Source organism: Mchenga conophoros, linkage group LG18 (assembly GCF_057382185.1).
Source record: "Mchenga conophoros isolate Kocher_MC1m ecotype Shallow Benthic linkage group LG18, M_conophoros_male_GT1.1, whole genome shotgun sequence".
NCBI classification, from domain to species: Eukaryota; Metazoa; Chordata; class Actinopteri; order Cichliformes; family Cichlidae; genus Mchenga; species Mchenga conophoros.
This window is the reverse complement of record NC_140543.1, coordinates 233304-241726: the sequence shown is the minus strand read 5'-3', so window position 1 is coordinate 241726 and position 8423 is coordinate 233304. Positions and strand designations below refer to the sequence as shown.

Here is an 8423-nt window from a genome sequence, read left to right as displayed (position 1 = left end):
ATTTTCTTTTCAGTAAAACCCAAATCTAGGTCATAAAGTCATCAGGAAAGTGTTTAGTGAGGTTGCAGAGCGAAAAAGAAAGCCAGGGCTGTTTTCCCATAGAGAGGTATACAACTGGAAGTCATTCTGCAACCACAAGAGTTACCCCCTGATGGGCATTAAATAGAATGCAGGTTTAAAACACTTACTTTTTTGGCTTCAGTTTTCAGACCTCAAAGTTACATCCATCTGTTTACTCTCGGTGGACGTTACAGAGGTTTACCTGTGGTTGAATAAAATAGTTTAAGAATAGAAGTCACTGTGCATAAAACATTTAGAAAAATCATTTTAAAAGATGAAACAGAACTAAGGATAAACAGGAGAAAAGTCAGTATGGAATAAGGTGGCAGTTGTGAGCCTTTGGCGAAGAATTTGTCAAATTAATGTTGTGGGTGAGAACCGGTCATGCCACGATTTATGCTGCCTGCTGATGGACAATATCTTAATCTTTGAAATATTTGTGTTTTTCCTATCCAAAGAGGTGTGGGGGGAAAAAAAACTTACTTTCACCTACAAGAAATAAAACAGGATGTCTCAGACATAAAAATCTCAAATCACCCCAGAATGTTAGCAATGGAATGCATTCAACATATGGCACCTCTTCTATGTGAATAATAAAGGGATTGAAGTGTGATCAACAGTTGCCAAGGTAACACATGTTTGTTCTCATATGCGATTTGTAACTAAATTTAATAAAAGCGGATGAAATCACAAGGCTGTTTTATTATAGAGCACAGTCTGTTACAGTGGGGACAGAGCCACTTTGAAGTATTTATTATCATTGTTTATTCATCCATCTTTTACAGAGTATGCACACACGCATGTTTGAGATCCAATGTAATTCTTAAACCACCTCAATTTGGCTGAAACATTCCTGGTGCACAAATAATGGTATTTTAGGAGATTCTTTACTTAAACTGATTAAATGAGCCTACAATTTTTTACAGACTTAATCATCAGTTATATGAATACTGTGATATATAAAGGATGGTATTAATGTTGCTGTTAATATACAAATCTAATACTTAACCTTAATTCAGTGATGATTAAAACATTTATCATGTGCACATGCCCTAAATCCATATGTTAGTTAAAAAACAAAATCATAAATTAAGGAGTACTTATTACCTTCAAATATCATTAAAATGCTATTCCTGGTACCTAAATTAAATAAATATTAATTACTAGATTATGGGCACTTTAATGGAACATTTAAAGGAAACCTTACAACTTCATATTATTATTGGAGTGTAACAGATTAGCTTTAAATGACTCAGTTTGAAATAAAATCCATATTTAATCATGGGCATGAGGTAGGACCATGATAATACACAAGATAATAAAGAAAGAGAAAACAGGAGGTGCAACACATTTAAAAAGGAAAAAAACCAAACAAAAATGGACAAGGGAAATAAACTAAATCCCGTTAAGCACACTAGACAAAGGCTACCAAAGTAAGAGAGGAAATAACCAAACAAGCGGGACCCCACTGATGAAAACTTTACAGAAAGGGCAGAACAACATGGAAGATATGCAAAACCCAAGAAAAAGAACAGAATTAATACACAAAGGGGAAAATAATTTTAAAATTGGACCCAAGTGTGGAACAGAGTGCGAAGACAACAGAAGTAGTTTTAACAGTTTTATTTTGGTGGTGACAAACACAGCATAATAACTTGGCATAGAAACATGGCAACTTAGAATATAAACAGAATACAACTTAGCAGGGTGAGGGGTGAGGGACTAACGAGGTGGACTGAGTCATGGCTGGAAGCGGGTGTGGTAGCAGTTGCAGGTGGAGTTGGAGTAGATTTGATGGGAGAAGGTGTAGCTCCGGGTGAGCTGAGCGGAGTGGAATGGCTGACCTGGGTTCGAGAGATCCACCGAGCAAAAGGTGACAGGAGGGCAGGCAGGTGTAGAGCTGGAAGCTTTCCAAGAGGTGGCGTGTGAAGAGCAGAGAGTATGGCTTGGAGTCTGAGAAATGAGCAAAGCCTGAGGGATGAGCCGTGGCGTGACCAGAAAACTGCAGCACAAGAGAACAAGGTGGACTTGAGACAATAGCATAGAGCATCAGAGCCTGTTACTAACATGGGTTAGTTGACAAACTGGCGGTGACAAGACAACGCAGGTCTTGGCGGACACAGGTGAATCTGGAACCCAGTGGAAATTTCCAGCAGCTCACCTGGACTGTGACAAAGAATCACACATTTACACAAAGAAAACTAGAAAGTCCACAAAAAACTCAAATCACAGGCTAGCATATCCAGGACCATAACAACTTCCTGCGAATCGAAAGCTTCAGTAGAAGGAACATTGGGCTGCTGTACTAGCAGCCAGCCTCAAATGACCATGTTAAGGAAATCCACAGCCACTGGTGTCCAGGAAAACTGTTGGAGACGGCACATTTAATGAAATATGAAGCCTGAGGTTTTGGCCTCATTATCTGAAACTTTGGCCATGTTATAAATACGCATCCAACATCATTTTAATATATGCATGGCAGAAAATAAAGCATGGTATGTTCCCTTTAAAACAAATCTACTTTTAAGAGAGAATAAACCCACACAGAAACATATGTACAGAGCATCAAAGAATCCATCAGACCTCATACTGTTTTGGCTTTAAAGAAGCTCAAATGAAAGTAGCAACATAAAATGATGATCTAATGTCACCGGGCTTCAGCGTCTCATCAAACGGTCACACTCTGAGGCAGAATCTAAATGGCGTTTGGTACTATATAGATATTTTCAACAGTCGACATGGTCTGTGCCGCAGGTGGCAGAATATCCATTCACCTCTCAGGGTGCTTTCTCTACTCTCATTTCATTTCTCATGGATGAAAGAGAATAAGGGGAAAATGCTACCCACTGGTTCTCACTTTACTCAACAGCACTCTGCACTAGGCTCTGTTTTGTCAAAAGCCAAAATGGCTTCATTGTAATTCAGCAGACATGTTTGAGAAGTAAGGGAGATGACAAGTCTTAAGACACTCAATATTTCTCGCTGCTGTTCATGTGAAGAGTGAAAAGATAAAGATTTTCTGCATAGGTAATAATCGGGAGTTGATGTCTTGGCTCTTCTATGACTTCGAAAATGTGTTTTTGCTGTGCCAGCTGTACATATTTATATATAAACTGGTGAAAAAGACATCCACACACATATTATATACAGCTGTGGTCAAAGGTTTCATCACTCGCATGTCATGGTAATCTGGGGCTATTAAAGATTTATTTGACCTCTTCTTTATTCCAGGGTGTTATCATTGTGCAGCATATATTAACTTCTTTAAAAACTGAAATGGGTGCACATGTTTGAATTCCTTTTGGATTTTCCCTAATCTATATAAGGTTAAATGCATTGTTAAAAAAAATTAAAGGAACACTTTCAAAACACATCACATCTCAAAGGGGAAAAAACATGCTGGATATCCATTACTGATATGGACTGGATAACGTGTTGCCATTTTTTGATCAAATTAAAATGTTCAACCTACAGTGGGACAGAATTCAAAGACACCCTGAAAATCAAACTGAAAAAAATGGTTACGGCAACACACTCTAATGAAGGAGAAAACCTTTGGAAAACACAAAGGAAATTATTTGTATTGACTGAATTGGTATGCTTGGTGATAAATGGCCAACAAATGCAACTGATCAGTTTTCTAATCTACGCTCTATTAGCTAAAATTCCAGGAGTGTAACTTAGACATAAAATCGTGTAAACACTTCCAGCATCACCAACTGAATACTAGGGCTGGGCCATATTATACCGTTCACGGTAATACCGGTATAATGTTAGGCAACGATAGGAAAATGAAATATCGCGATAGAATATGAGTAAAACGCACATGCGCAGTGCCTTTGTTTTCATATGCACATGGCCGATTGTTGAGTGAAACAGATGAACCAGAATTGGTTTGTAAAAATGGTGCAACTTCAGTGATGTGGAACTGGTTTGGTGTTTGTCCGTCAGATACACAACAAAGCACATTTTTTTGCAGAACATGCAAGCGGCCGTCGTTATTGTTGTATTTGTCGGACTAAGATGCTCTTAAATCTGGGAGTAATCTGGGTCCTAAATTCAGTACACTTCAGGTCAAACAAACACTGCAGCATCACTGAGAGTTAACTGTCTAAATTCTTTCATCTTTAATAAAACGATCAGCATTGCTGCTTTACCAGGTGTAACAATTCAGTTTAACTTCCAGGCATCCATGAAAACAAAATTTATTACATTTAACGGAGTTAGAAGTTAGCAGGAAGCTAGCGGAAGTTAGCTCGCTAGTTTCGCTAGTTACCTAAGCATGATATAGCATGTTCTGACTGAGAGATTTCTGAAAAAAATCAAACGTACAGCTCTGCTATCACTTCCAACATAAATGAAGACAGGAAACTAAACAGCAGTGACGTTTGTAGGGTTACTGAAGTTGGGCTAGCTGGTATATAATGATGTGCTACGTGATCGCTAGCGACACAGCTATGTTAGCATAACATAAACAGTGAAGCTGGAGGATGAACACTAAGGTTCCTCATGGTTAGAGACAAATGCAATCGCATGGCAGGATGCTGTAAACGGACCAAACGTCAGTCAGGAGAACAACTGAGATAATCCATCCACAATACAAGGCTAGTCATTAATATACTGCAACAACATGGGAATAGAGCAGCTGCCAGAGAATTCAACATCAATGAATCAATGGTACAGAAGTGGAGGAAGCAAGAAGAATGAGTTTAATAAAGTTTGATTTATCTAACTGCTTTGTTTAGCTCAATGTGCCTTATGGTCCAAAAAAATACGTACTGCACACTACAGTTTAATGTTGCAAAGCACCTCTTTTTAACTTCAGTGGATATTATATATGGTTATGCTCGGATATGTCAGCCCATTTCTACTGGAAATGCCTTTTGGTTAAACTTTCAGCAAGGAATTTGCATTTGCACTGTTACATTTTTATAAAGCTTTAATGTACATAAAAACCAGCTTCTTGTTTAAGTGAAAATTAATGGAAGGTTGTCTTTTTGCGCTAGTAATGTTGTGGAGTATTTTGTCTCGCATCAATTATATCGTCAGTTATATCGTTATCGCAAATTTTCAAATGTATATCGTGATAAATATTTTTGGCCATATCGCCCTGCTCTACTGAATACATGTCAAATCCAATGAGAAGGTGACACACACTTTGTGCCTCGGTAACATTATAGATGGGCTTCATTTTATGGGGTTTTTTAAACTACAACTTAATATGCTGAACTTTAAAAGAAAACACATTCTCCTAGCAGAGGATCTATATCACACTTGTGGGCGCTTCTACCTGATTTTAAACTGAAACTGAACATATGCTGGTCCTGATCAGGGTACGAGTTCAGCATGAGTGGCAACAGTGAGTTAGTCACGCAATAAGAGAGTAAATTCTATGAAAAAAATGGACTTTAAGCCTAAGCTTGGCAGGATATCTGGCACTTTTACCCAGCTGTCCAAGAGGTAAGGAACAAAAAGTACAAACTGTACACACAGGACACAGACAGGGATGGGAAAAAGAAAGAAAAACAAGAGGAAACAACAGAAAAGTAATGATCAGTCTTACTAGAATCCATTTGTGAGTCTGATGTTGTAGGCAATTCTGTTTTTGTCTGTTGGTCATTGTTTACGAACGGCGACTTGGGTCACTTGTACAACAGCTTCTAGTGCAGAACAATAAAGGTGAAAAAGTCAATAATGCTGCAGATACATTTTTAACAACAGAGAGAAATTAACTAAATTATCAGATGATAGCCAGTGGTTTTGGCATTGGTCTTCTGCCACTTCTCTTTTATTCTTTAAGCAAACTGTTTACCTGCATGCAACGATTCCTTGCTCAAAGCTGACTGATCAATAGCACTCAGAGTAAAAGCAACAACAAGAAGAAACCAAAAATCTTTTCATTGCTAGCAGATTACAACAGTAGCAATGATCAAAAATAAGATTTCTAAATAAGGTGTATGTGTAGAATTAAGGGACAGCTAGTTGTCACTACTCTCTGTGGCAACTGTATCTGTATCGTAAACATAGGTAAAAACGAATTGGTCGAAACCCACTTTATAACCACAGCCTGATGGGGGGTTTCTATTGAATAAATAGATAATAATAAATACATAGACATTTTGTCCTGTTATCTTTAGACAGATCCAGGTCAGCCATTTTCCTTTGTTTACACTCCTGCGACGCTAATCTAACAGGCTGCTATGTGTAAGTGACAGTATGCAAATACGACTGAAAGACATTATTTTTGGCTTATATTTAGAATAACATAAGAAACGCAAACTGTTTACCTTTTCAGTAACTATCAGAAATAACCTTGCAAGTTAAAATTTGAAACAAGGAACTAAAGGAACGCAGAAGAAGAAAATCATGAAGCAGTGCTTGTTCATTTTGCACTCTGGTGAAGCCAGTGTTTTCATGAAATGTTGGCACATTGTTGGGGAGTCCACTCACTCGCTGCTTTTCCCCTCAACTCGGGGACTTGGCTCGATATGAGGAGAGTGTTTTTACATAAAAATCAAGATACCACGACTCTATTAAATTTGAATGAACTTCGGAGAAACCCATGTTGCCTTTAGGAAAAGGAATTCGGTCGAAGTCTTGGAACGAAACAAATGTAAGCCAATCAAATTAAATGTAGATGAAGGAACAAAATAAAACGAGTTTAATGGAAGAGAAAATTAAGTATTTGGCACGACAGAGTTTAAATTATTGAGCTCTCTTTCAGCTCACAACCAGTGGCTTCAGGGTGCTACAGGAAGACCCCAAAAGACACGTCTGGCCTTTCTCTCCAGCATCCTTTTAGTTTTATAGTTCCTAATCTCCTGCAGTGCGTTCCACAGCTTTTACCATTGTGGTTATTTGCTGCATGGAGTGACTCACAAAGTAGTGCCATTAATCATAAAAGTACAGCTCAACCTGACACTCAAGTCTTTTAATTTACTGTTTGGAAGATAAAAGTTTGCAGAAACATTAATATTGTGAAATAAACCCACCGTATAAACAATAGTTTGGTGGTGTATATGAATACAGTTATGTCCATAAATATTTGGACAATGACAAGTTTTTGTAATTATGTTTCTGTATTTCGCCACAGTTTTAATTTAAGAGGGTTAACAAAAGCATTGCACTGACTGTTTAGGACTTTTAAACAGTCCCCCTTTTCAGAGGCTCAAAAATAATTGGACAATTGACTGACAAGCAGTTGCCAAGTGAGGTCTGTTCATTTGTTGTTTTCTAACAAATGAAATCTGGAGTTTAATCCAAGTGTTAAACTTGTATTTGGAAATCTCGACATTGGATCCAAAGAGATGTTGATGCAAGTGAAGGAGGCTATCATTAGGCTGAAAATAAATCCATCAGAGAGACAGCAAAAACATCAGCAGAGGCCAACAACCTTGTGAATTCTTAAAAGAAAAAATGCACGGGGCACTTCTACAACATCAAAATATCTGGAAGACCACAGCAGGGTTAGTGCACAATGACAGATTTACATGGTTAACAAAAACAATGTGATAACATCTAATCAAGTACAGGATTTCCTTGAGGAGCCAGGTGTATCATCATCAAGGTCTATAACCAAGAGATGGAAATATTGAGGGATAGGAACAGGAAGACCTGGTCAGGCTGCCAGAAAACATCTAAAAGAGTCTGTACAGTTCTCGGAAAAATATTTGGGACAGACAAAGATTAGCAAAGAAAGCTCTCCAGAGAGTGATCCGTACAGCAGAATGCTGCTGCAGGATTGCTCTCCCCCCGCTTCAGGACACCTACACCAGGAGATGCCGGACTAGAGCAGCGTAGATACTGAAGGACCCGTCCCATCCTGGCAACAAACTGTTCCAACTTCTGCAATCTGGTAGAAGGTTCCGCAAGGACAGAGACTCAAGAGGAGCTTCTATCCCCAAGCCATCCGTGCCCTAAACACACACACCCGCCCTCTCACATCATCCATAATTGACTGAGTCAGGACTCTTCCAGACACTAAACCAAGGCACAATGTACATTTCAATTCCTTTAATTTTAAATATGTTTATATTGTCTATCCTGTAAAATAGTCAGATGTCTATTCATATTAATGTACAGAATTCACCTGCTTGCTGCTACTACTGCACATTCACCCAATGAATATATACATACATATGTGTGATTCTTACTCTGAATCTGAATAAGTACGCGGGACCACTGTGTGCGGTAAGACCATCTCTTTACTTCCTGTATTACCATCTACCGGCATGCATTGCCAGTGCGTAACACGTAATTACACAATCAAACAGTGAACACATACTGCCCATACAACAAATGTACCAGAGACAATTATGAATACACCACACATGTACACACACACACACACACACACACACACA

The 8423-nt window shown here is 38.4% G+C and overlaps 1 protein-coding gene across 1 annotated transcript in view; it reads right to left on the bottom strand.

Annotated features, from left to right (window-relative positions):
* LOC146552738 (ubiquitin carboxyl-terminal hydrolase 37-like) overlaps positions 1 to 8423 on the bottom strand; it is a 49455-nt gene that overhangs the window by 4451 nt on the left and 36581 nt on the right. The gene's annotated exons all lie outside the window — the stretch shown is intronic.